This window comes from Hyposmocoma kahamanoa, unplaced genomic scaffold, assembly GCF_003589595.1.
Source record: "Hyposmocoma kahamanoa isolate Upper Pololo Valley unplaced genomic scaffold, ASM358959v1 202, whole genome shotgun sequence".
Taxonomy (NCBI): domain Eukaryota; kingdom Metazoa; phylum Arthropoda; class Insecta; order Lepidoptera; family Cosmopterigidae; genus Hyposmocoma; species Hyposmocoma kahamanoa.
The window spans coordinates 14,629,118-14,639,372 of record NW_020653726.1 but is presented as its reverse complement, the minus strand read 5'-3'; positions in this window follow the sequence as shown (position 1 = coordinate 14,639,372).

Sequence of the window (10,255 nt, the reverse complement as noted above, 5' to 3'; positions counted from 1 at the left end):
CACGCACGCACGCACGCACGCACGCACGCACGCACGCACGCACGCACACAAGCACGCACGCACGCATGCACGCACGCACTCTCTCTCTCTCACACACACACACACACACACACACCACAAACACATACACACAGTATTTATTGCCCTGCCGTCATTTTTATGTTTGTTATTACTATTTAAACTTATCATATTTCTTTTGTAATTAATTTAATAATATAGTAAAAAAAGACCTTATGTAAAAACCGTCTGCACTGATAACCACGACACAGGCCTAGCCTAGTGTTGTGTAGTAGCCTAGTGGTGTTATCTATGTATTACAATATTACGTTTTTTTTATTATGTTTTAGGTCATGATTGTCACGCGATAACTCCGGTAACGTTAAACTTTGTGAACCGATTTTGATGATTGTTTTTTGTTGGAAAAAGTACCTCAGTGTGGGTCATATTTAAATTTAAAAGAAACATTTCACATCTCAGGGTGGCAAACTAGGAGATGAATTCGGTTTCGCGCACTTACCGGTTACCGATTTCAATAAAACTTGGCAAATTAAGTAATTCCACAAACTTTTGAGATTTTTTTATATAAATAGTTCATACCTTTTGTTACAGATGGCGCTACTGCCAAAAAGTCGTTGAAAACCAAATACAAGCGTTCGTTTTATAATATACCTATAGTAAAGTCAGTGAATATAAAAAATAAATTACTTTTCAGTTGCCGTAATTGTGTTATTGTTCCAAGTTATCAGTAACACTGTCACTACTGACACCCATCTGTTGGCTTTTTAAAACGCAATTCTAGATGTTTACTATGATTAGTAATGTCATGAAATCAGTTACAATAACGTGCGTTCAATTTAATTTGGTATTTGATAAGCTTACAAGCAATCCGGACTTGTTTATGCGGTAGATTATAGTCAGGTGTACCCTCGACCCGCGATGTCCCCACGATAACGCGAAGGTCCTCATGAGACTGGGTAGTTACTCGCGTTTCTCACAGCATATTTACCACTCGAAATTTTTTTACGATGATGTGTTTTTGTTTTTAAATACGTATGTGTAGGTAGGTACTGAAGTACAAGTGACTTTAAATCTTTTTTAACTAATTATTACTTAGGTATCTTTCTTTGTTTGATACCTATCTGCAAAATTTTAATTTATGTATTTTATGCACCACCTTACCATACCTATTTGAGCGGTCAAGCAGTAATGTGAACATTATTGCATTTCAGTTTTGAAAGATAAGAGTTCGGGTGAAATTACGGGCACATGGGACTTGTCAATTTATATCTCAGGGTGACGGACGTATTGGCAGTACCCCTCGGATCTTTATCATTTAAAGTTCTGAGTGGCACTGCAACTGTTATGGAGAAGCGTGGTGCTTATCATCAGGCGCACGACTTGTTAGTCTTGTCACTTGGTACTATAAAAAAAGAAAAACTAAATTTTGAATGAATGAATGATGTTTTATTTATTTCTCAATCACAAAACAGGCTTTAGAGTAGGTCACTTAAGGTTAATACAAGACTAAAAATTGGTCAGATTGTTTTGTGAGAGTCTGGTGCCCGAGATAGGTATAGAAAAACATGAATTACGGGTCACCAGGCTTCCACTCTGCAGTAGAGCAATTTGGTTGTGGCACTGAAGTTGTGACAAAGGATAAAATATATAAAAGTTAGTGGAATATTCCTGATTTAGAAAATCGAGTTTGTGACATTTTAAATATCCGAGAAAATAAAAAATATACACAAAGTAGCGAATGAATGTTAACAAACATGACGTTCGCACAAAAAGTAGTTTTATTACAAAATAATTATGTAAATACATCCAGACTTATCTACACCAATCCTGCTGTACGATAATAGCTTATCAATGAACGTGGTGGTTTCCCACGGTCCGTAATTGCACAGGCCGAGCCGTATATTTTTTAATATACCGACACAGGGAGGATCTTCCGGGCCCTTACAGGCAAGTCAGCGCCGGCACCGGCAACATACTTCCCACTGCGCGATCTCGTGCTGCGCGACTCGTGAAATCACGGGCCATGTTCCCACGGCAGTTTCAGGGTCGTATTCCAGAACTCTACTCAATGCTCAAGTCAGGACTTGAGTATGATTTAATGCACTAGAAATCATACTCAACTCCTTGCCATTAGGGTTGTATTTCCAGTGCTTGAAATCATACTCAAGTCTGCTCAAGTCCCGACTTGAGCATTGAGTAGAGTTCTGGAATACGACCCTTAAAGTGAAAGATCATTAGGTTCGAAATGGCAACAATGCGAGAATCAGACATCAAATCAGCAGGCATATCATCAGCTGATTTTTATGCGTCGTTGCAAACACGTACCTTTGACGCCAGTTTAGTGAACTTCATTAACAAATAATATGAAAGGCATGCATTTTTATTTTTCGCTGTCCCTTACTATAATACATAGTTCATTACATTAATTATGACCTAAGTTAGTAGTGTTTACAGTTATTAATGTAAATTAAGGATATTTTATGAAGATTTTGGTAACACGACTATTAATATTTTCATTGTTTGAAATAACATGTAAATTTTCTCGTTTTTTTTACGATTTAATTTTACGGTGTCAATCAATACAATAGGTGGTTCCGTTATTATGGTTACCATTATATTAATAACAACTAAATTAAATATCATTGACTCTACCATCCTTGTACATATTTGAAATGTCACTTGGCGTAAAACGTCATCCTAATTTATTTCATCTAATTTTTTTAAATTAGGCAAACAATATTTATTAATGTTATATTTTATTATTATTATTATCTTCTATTAGTATTAGGTGGCGGTTAATTGGAATGCATGATTATAATGTATTTACAACTTATTGCATGAAAATTACATAAAACCTATGAATATTTTATATGCCACAAGGCGGATCACAGTGATTCTAAATTCAGTATTGTTAATGCCTTTATAACCCGTGCATCAAAAAGAAATAAATCATTGAGAAATTATTAAATGATTAAATATTCAAATTCATATAAAGTATTCAAATCAACACAATTTAGACAAATTTCGACTCGCACTTGAATTAATTATCTCTTAAAAACTGACATTTTGTCAGTTTTTAAGAGAGCTTTGTGCTGTCTGCAATTTGTAGTTATTTATGTTACAAAATGGCCGGCTTCTTGTACAGGTTTATTTCAATTCAACAATCATATGCACTAATGTACACGTAACATCGTAGAGTATGCGTCGCAAATTTGGATATTTCTGAGTTTTTTCGTTGTTTTTATAATCGTCGTCTTCAACCCATTTATACATCTCAGTGCTGGAAACAGCCCAAGGAGCACACTTTATAAGCCTTAAAACTGTTATACCTATAGACAGTCTTAATATGGTATAGATTTAGATAATAGTTCTCTAATAATGGTTTTAGAAAAAAGAAATGGTAATTTTACAATTCAGAACCATGTGCTCTAATAATCATTCTATTTAAGCTGCTTGTTAATAATACGAGGGATGTGCGATGTTGAATAACACGTCGATATAGTCCATCACAGTGTTTCTAACAGTAACGATCAAACTAGCGATGCATCAGCAATTGATAGATTAAACAAAATGATAAAATGTTAGAATCCCCACATTTTCCTCACATAGCGCCAATCCCCACAAAATCCCCAATCTAGTTGAAACTCCCCACAATTTGGGGAATTCCCTACAAATTGGCAATGCTGGATACAATAGTCGTAATTCGCGCTCGGGCCGGTCATGGCCGGCATTTGTTAGTTGACAAATAAATAAACATTGTGAAGTAATTCCGTGGTGTGAAATGATAAAAACAATTGAAATGAGCGCGTAAACTACTGTACTTCAATGTTGTGTATGTGTATTGTGCCGTCTATCAATAGAATACAGTGAAATCATTGTGTGAAATGTGGTTGGCGTGAAAAAATAACCTCAATTTTGTAATGAAAATTTTTTCTTCCATCATAAATTAGGTATGTCATTAAAATATTCCTTATATTTAAATGATAGCAAATTTATCCACCTTTCTAGTCATATTAAAGCACATTCCATATAATTATACAGAATAACGTTTTTTTTGCGACAAATTGGATTTTTTCCAATTGTTTTTTTGACCTAGTGTTTTGAAAAGTTTTTTATTGCATAAACTCACTTTTTCGTATGACCTTATAAAGGTTTTGTAATACTGCCAAAAGAAAAAATCGCTTAGAAACATCGCGTTTTGTAGACAATCATAAAAATCTCATAGGAGGAATATAATTCGACAAGTTCAACAACACTAAAGCAAGTAAAAATAATATTTTCGTATTCTAAAGTTTTTCTATAGATAAAGCTATAGACAAAATGTTCCCAACTGTGTTTTGAAAAAAGCTTTAAATTTTTATCGCCATTTTTATTTTTAAAGAATGACTATGAAGTAGCCGAGAAAAATTTCTTTTCTTTTTAAAAAGTAAATCTGAGTTGGAATTAGATTGAAGAAGCCTAGACTTTCTTGGAAATGGTTTGTTTTGTGAGTTATTTTGTATATTTAAGCTTTCTATAAATATTTAAAACCGAAAATCGATAACTGTATTTTTATTAAGTTTATATTTTATACATAAATATTTAAAATTTAGCGAGCCCATTACTTTTATGGCAGGTTTTACATCACTTTTCACAATGTATTTAAAGTCGCACGTCAATTTGCGCTTTCTAACCGATTAAACATTGCGCGAAAAAGTCAGAAATATTATATCTAATTTCGCCATGTTGCAATTTCGATAGTTTATATTTTGTAAGCCATTAAACTTGAAATCTATTAGTATTAAGAGAATTGCGTCCTATGTTTGTAACGCTTTAGTATTTTGGTTTTTAAATAGCATTACTAAGAAAACTATCATAGACTATAAATTATCTAAAAACTATCTACAAGACTAAATAAAAACTGTCTACATTCTACAAATGGTCTTGTAGCATTCTAGAAGAGTTACTGCAGAAAGAGATAAGAATCACTCTTAACACTACCTACAAATAGTTTCTCAAAGCACTCCTGTGATCTACTAATAAAGTTGTGCCCACTTTTACTTTAAATTATCTAGAAACCTTCTTCGAGATATCTTGAGGGAATTTGAACTCTTAAAATATTCAATCGAATTAAATTCTATTAGATATCTTATAGTATATATTTAGATATGGGTGTGCTGCTTGGGAGGTCTCCTCCCAGGAGAAGGTTTAGACCATAGTCCACCACAATTTGGAAATTCATACGTTTTCTGAGGGTTGTGAACCTTCTTCGACGTGCAGGTTTCATCACGACGTTTTCCTTCATCAAAAAGCTCAAGGTAAATTTCAAATTAAATTTTGCACATAAATTCCACACAGGTGCGAGCCCGAATTCGAACCCACGGCCTCTGATTGAGAGGCGGTAGGTCAATTCATTAGACTACCACGGGTTTAAAAATATTATAATTTATTATAATAACAACGACAAAACTCAGAACAAATTTAACACATTTTCGGGTTACAAATATGAATTGCCTAAATGTATTACGTATTCCATTATATAACACTTCATATGTTACCTTTGTGTCTACTCTGAAACAAAGGTTATACTTGTTTCTCGCTGAACATTTAACAGAGTAGGATTGATCGCCCAGAGCTCCTCAGCAATATTAGATGCAAAATTTTATTATAAACAAATCCGAAAGCATAAGTTCCTTCATATTCCATTCAGTCGTTACAATTTTGAAAACAATTGTTTTCGGCCAAAATTGACAGCATCTTTAATGGACTTTGGACGATCAAGCCTTGCATCTGGTGGTAAGCGACATGCCTGTCCAAAGCAGTTGCAATTCCATTCAGAGTTTTAAATTGCAAAGATTTGAGGGACCCATATGCTTGTAATTTCAGCCTTGCCCTTCAAAACTACAGCTTGGCGGTAGAAAATTCAATCACGAGTGTCGCACCACCCTTTTCTATAATAGTGTCTGGATTATAAATACGGTTATGATCAATGAATGACTTTATATCAAGTGACTAATACCGCGATAGTTACGTTTTTTACGATGTCAAGTGATGAGACAAACAAGTCCGCCTGGTGGTAAGCAACATGCCAGTCCGTAAGCAGTTGCAGTGCCACTCAGAGCTTTAAATCTCAAAGATCTGAGTGGCACTGCAACAGCGCCCGTCACTCTGAGACATAACTGACAAGTCCTATGTGCCTGTAATTTCAGCAGCACCCTTACTTTTCGAAACCGGAATGCAGTAATGCTCACATTACTTTTTTATTTCACTCTACTGCTACTGCTAATATGTTCTCGTATGTGCAATAGTTATGCAATAGCTATTTTTTTCATATGTGTGTTGATATGCGGAGCTCCTAATTGACATCTGTCTACAGAAAATGATATCTGGTAAAATTAACTGTAAGCTTCCTAAATATAACAAATAAAGTAGCTTATACCAACCAATTATCTTCAGAAATGTTAGCTGAATTGTAATAGGGGTAATGTTTTATCCATTATACATCTTTTACAATGAAGGGCTACTTACTATTTTTGCACTTTTAATAGAAACGAAACAAGGGAATATGATAAAATATATATTTGTGTAATTAAATCATACTTTTCACAATTTCAATTAAAATAATTTCGTACACCTGGTTTGTATATTATTCTGAATTAAAAAGGTTATTTTTTGCTTTAGCTAAACGTTATTTAAAAGGTTATTTTTTAGATGAGCGTGCCTTTTGTTATATAATTTTATTGACGGTTTTAATGCCAACATCGATTATTAATTAACGCGCTGATATCGCTTAGATCTGACAGTTTGTACCAAATAAATTATCTTACCACTTCACGGCACGGTTTGTATTTCTGTTGCGCTCACAGTATTGAATACGAAAGGTGTAACAGGAATTCGAACCCATAGGAACCCAATATGTGAGCTCGTAACATTGACGACTACATTACCCGTCTTATCTTTTTTAATAGCCAATCTGAGATAATTTGAAATTTTATGAAAAGCGAATAATCGCAAATCCTTTTATTGTTCGCAGGTGTTTTCACGCGTATATCATTAAGCTCAGTGTTATATTTTGTAGAAGGTTGGAAAATCGGTTTAATAATCATTGTCAAGCCGTGAAAGAGATTTGAATTCCATCTGTAGAGAAGGCATTTATCCAACATGCTGACCCAAGTGTGGTGAAGTTTTGAACCGTCTTCGATTTGTAGGTTTCGTCACAATATCTCTTCTCCGTTAAAATATTAATAATAAGGAAATGACACTGATAATCTGAAAGGACTCGAAGAAAACCAAAACTAGAACTCGGAAATAGTTTGTATAACCATCAATACTTTTTAAATTCGATGTAATCATTACGATACAAATTCACTAGTCTTTGTGAATGTTTAGAGACACGCCACATTTATTCACACGGAATAGCCTTGGGCTGGTCAGACAAATCTGTATATCCCTGTAATAAGAGCGCTTCCGCTGTTTCCGCTGGGATCGCCGATGCGAAACACACAACGTCATTTTCGCTCTTGTTACGTCGACATAAAGATTTTAAGGCGGCAATCAATTACAATCGTTTGCTTCATTCTTTAAAGTCATGCGTAGGATTGTACACTACAGTAACCACATCACGTTCTAAAGTCTCATCCACACTAACCACAGACGTAGTTAAGTTAATATGTTTGAGTCTCACATTAGTTTTTTACTTTAAAAAGATACACAACCCTTGAAAAGCGTGTTAAGTCCCAATTGGGCCAGCATGGTGAACTATAGCCTAAACTCACAACTTCACTAAGAAGTGAAGCACGCGTCTCCAACAGTAGGACGTATAATAAGTCGATGATCTGCATGATGTCACTAGTTTTTAGTCTACTATTGTTTTCTATATCTAACCTAACGTAGGTAGGCTTAGAATATATATATATATATAACGCATAGAATGATAGTTTCATATCAAACGAACTGTCACAAGTGAGGCAAAAATCAAATTCATGTAGGCGTAAGCAACTTGTATTTAAACACAAATATTGAAATAATGATGCCATGGAATAACATTTCCCTCAAAAGTGGGGAAATTGTATCTTGCTTAACTCATCATTAAGTTAAAGGTGCCTACAGATTTGCTCGATTTTGTCGATCAACAATCTCAATCATGTGCCTACAGATATGCTCGATTTTGTCGATCGTTACTGTTGATCGACAACGTCAAGTGACAGGAATTTTCAAAAATTTATTTTTGGTAATCCTTATGGAAATGGCATTTATATCTGAATACACGAAGGCGGACACGACTTTTCTCATTTCTAAATCCAAGATGGCGGACACGTCTTCTCCAATAAATACAAAATAGTTTTCGAGGTATTCGAGGTGCTCATCACGAATATGGCATTTATTTCTAAATCCTAGATGGCGGACACGACTTTTGAAATAAATGCAATATGGGTATCATTTTCGAGGTATTTGGGGGTGCTCATTACGAATATGGCACTCATTTCTAAACCCAAGATGGTGGGCACGATTTTTCATATAATGGCAAGTTGGGGATCGTTTTCGAGGTATTTGGGGGTGCTCATTAGGAATATAGCTCTTTTTTCTAAATTCAAAATGGCGGACATGACTTTTCAAATAATAGCAAGTTGGGTGTCGTTTTCGAGGTATTTGGGGGTGCTCATTAAGAATATGGCACTAATTTCTAAATCCAAGATGGCGGGCACGATTTTTCGGATAATAGCAAGTTGGGTGTCGTTTTCAAGGTATTTGGGGCTGCTCATTCCGAATGTAGCACATATTTCTAAATCCAAGATGGCGAAGAATTAGAAGTCTTGCCCGCTATCTTGTGTTCAGATATACATGCCATTGCCTTATGGTTTACCAAAAATACATTTTTGAAAAACCTACAAGCGAGTTTAAGTGCGAGTATCGAATTTGAATATATAAATAGCCTGATATTATCTGTGGGTATGTTTACATGAAAAGTACACGATAACAATAAAGAACCTGAACCTGAAAGTTATTTATACACGATTTTGGAGAACTGACGATGACTTTTTAGTCAGTGTTAGTTCCCTGAAATAATTTTAGTTACGAACTTTTGAGTCTGGCAAAGACAATTTTTTTGAATGAGTGTATGAATAATGATTTTTCACATGAAACTAATGAAGGCAAATACTAAATATATTTCGTAAAAATAGCTAACGTAAATTCCCTACAATGTTGTTGCGGCGGTGTACATTTGTAGAAATTTTGCAACTGTCGCGATATTGCCTGTTCTCAAAAAAGTACGTAATATAATTATTTTGAAACAGAATAGCAAAATGGGGAGAAAAAACCCGTTACTTTGCAACATTTTCGTATCTTGTTGCAACGAAATTAATTTTCTGTTTTATTGAATATTTACATAAAAATACAAGTTGAAACGCGTTACTTCCTTGTGGAATGTGATGTTAGTGTCTATTTTATGTTTGTCTGATCTATTTTTAAACCCAATTACCGCATATTTCGTCATTTTTAGCAAAAATCTTCGAGCTGTTCGCGGTACAACTTGACCTTGAGCACTGACTGCCCGCTCGCTCATGTAGGCCCATACGGCGTCCTACAATTTGCCTCACTTAGCGTGTGCGGGCTAGGTTTCTATGCGTTATTATTCTAAGTAGGTAGGTTCTAACTAAAATAAATGCTAGACGTGGATATTACTTTTCATGTGCATTCGGAATCCGAAGATTGTCGAGAGTACTTACTACTGTACTTACTTTCAGTTTCAGTGGAATTAAGTATGCAAGGTTGATGGTATCATCACCTGATCTTAGTAAAGAATAACAATTTTCAATGTTATGTATTCGCAACAGGGATGTAATAATATTAAGTGACGTGTATTTAGGCGCAGCTGTTTATCCAAGGACTCGGCTGATCAACTCCGGGACGAGCCATTTGTTAAATTCGGCAGATGGTGACTCTTCAAGCCAAACGCTAATGGACTGTCTGTCGAATGAGTTATAGAGTAAATAAAATAAAAAAAAAGATATAGATTTTCGCGGTACCTATGTTACTGTCAGAAAATTGATGTGGTGAGGTGCAAAAAAAATGCATTTTTAGATAATAGTAACGCCGCGGAAAGTCAAGAGAAACATAGGTGTCGCCAATGAAAGAGGGTAGGTAGTTTCTTTGTTTTTGCAAGGTATGTCACTAAGGCCAAAACTAAGAAGACAATTAGCGTAACTTATACACACACACACACACACACACACACACACACACACACACACACACA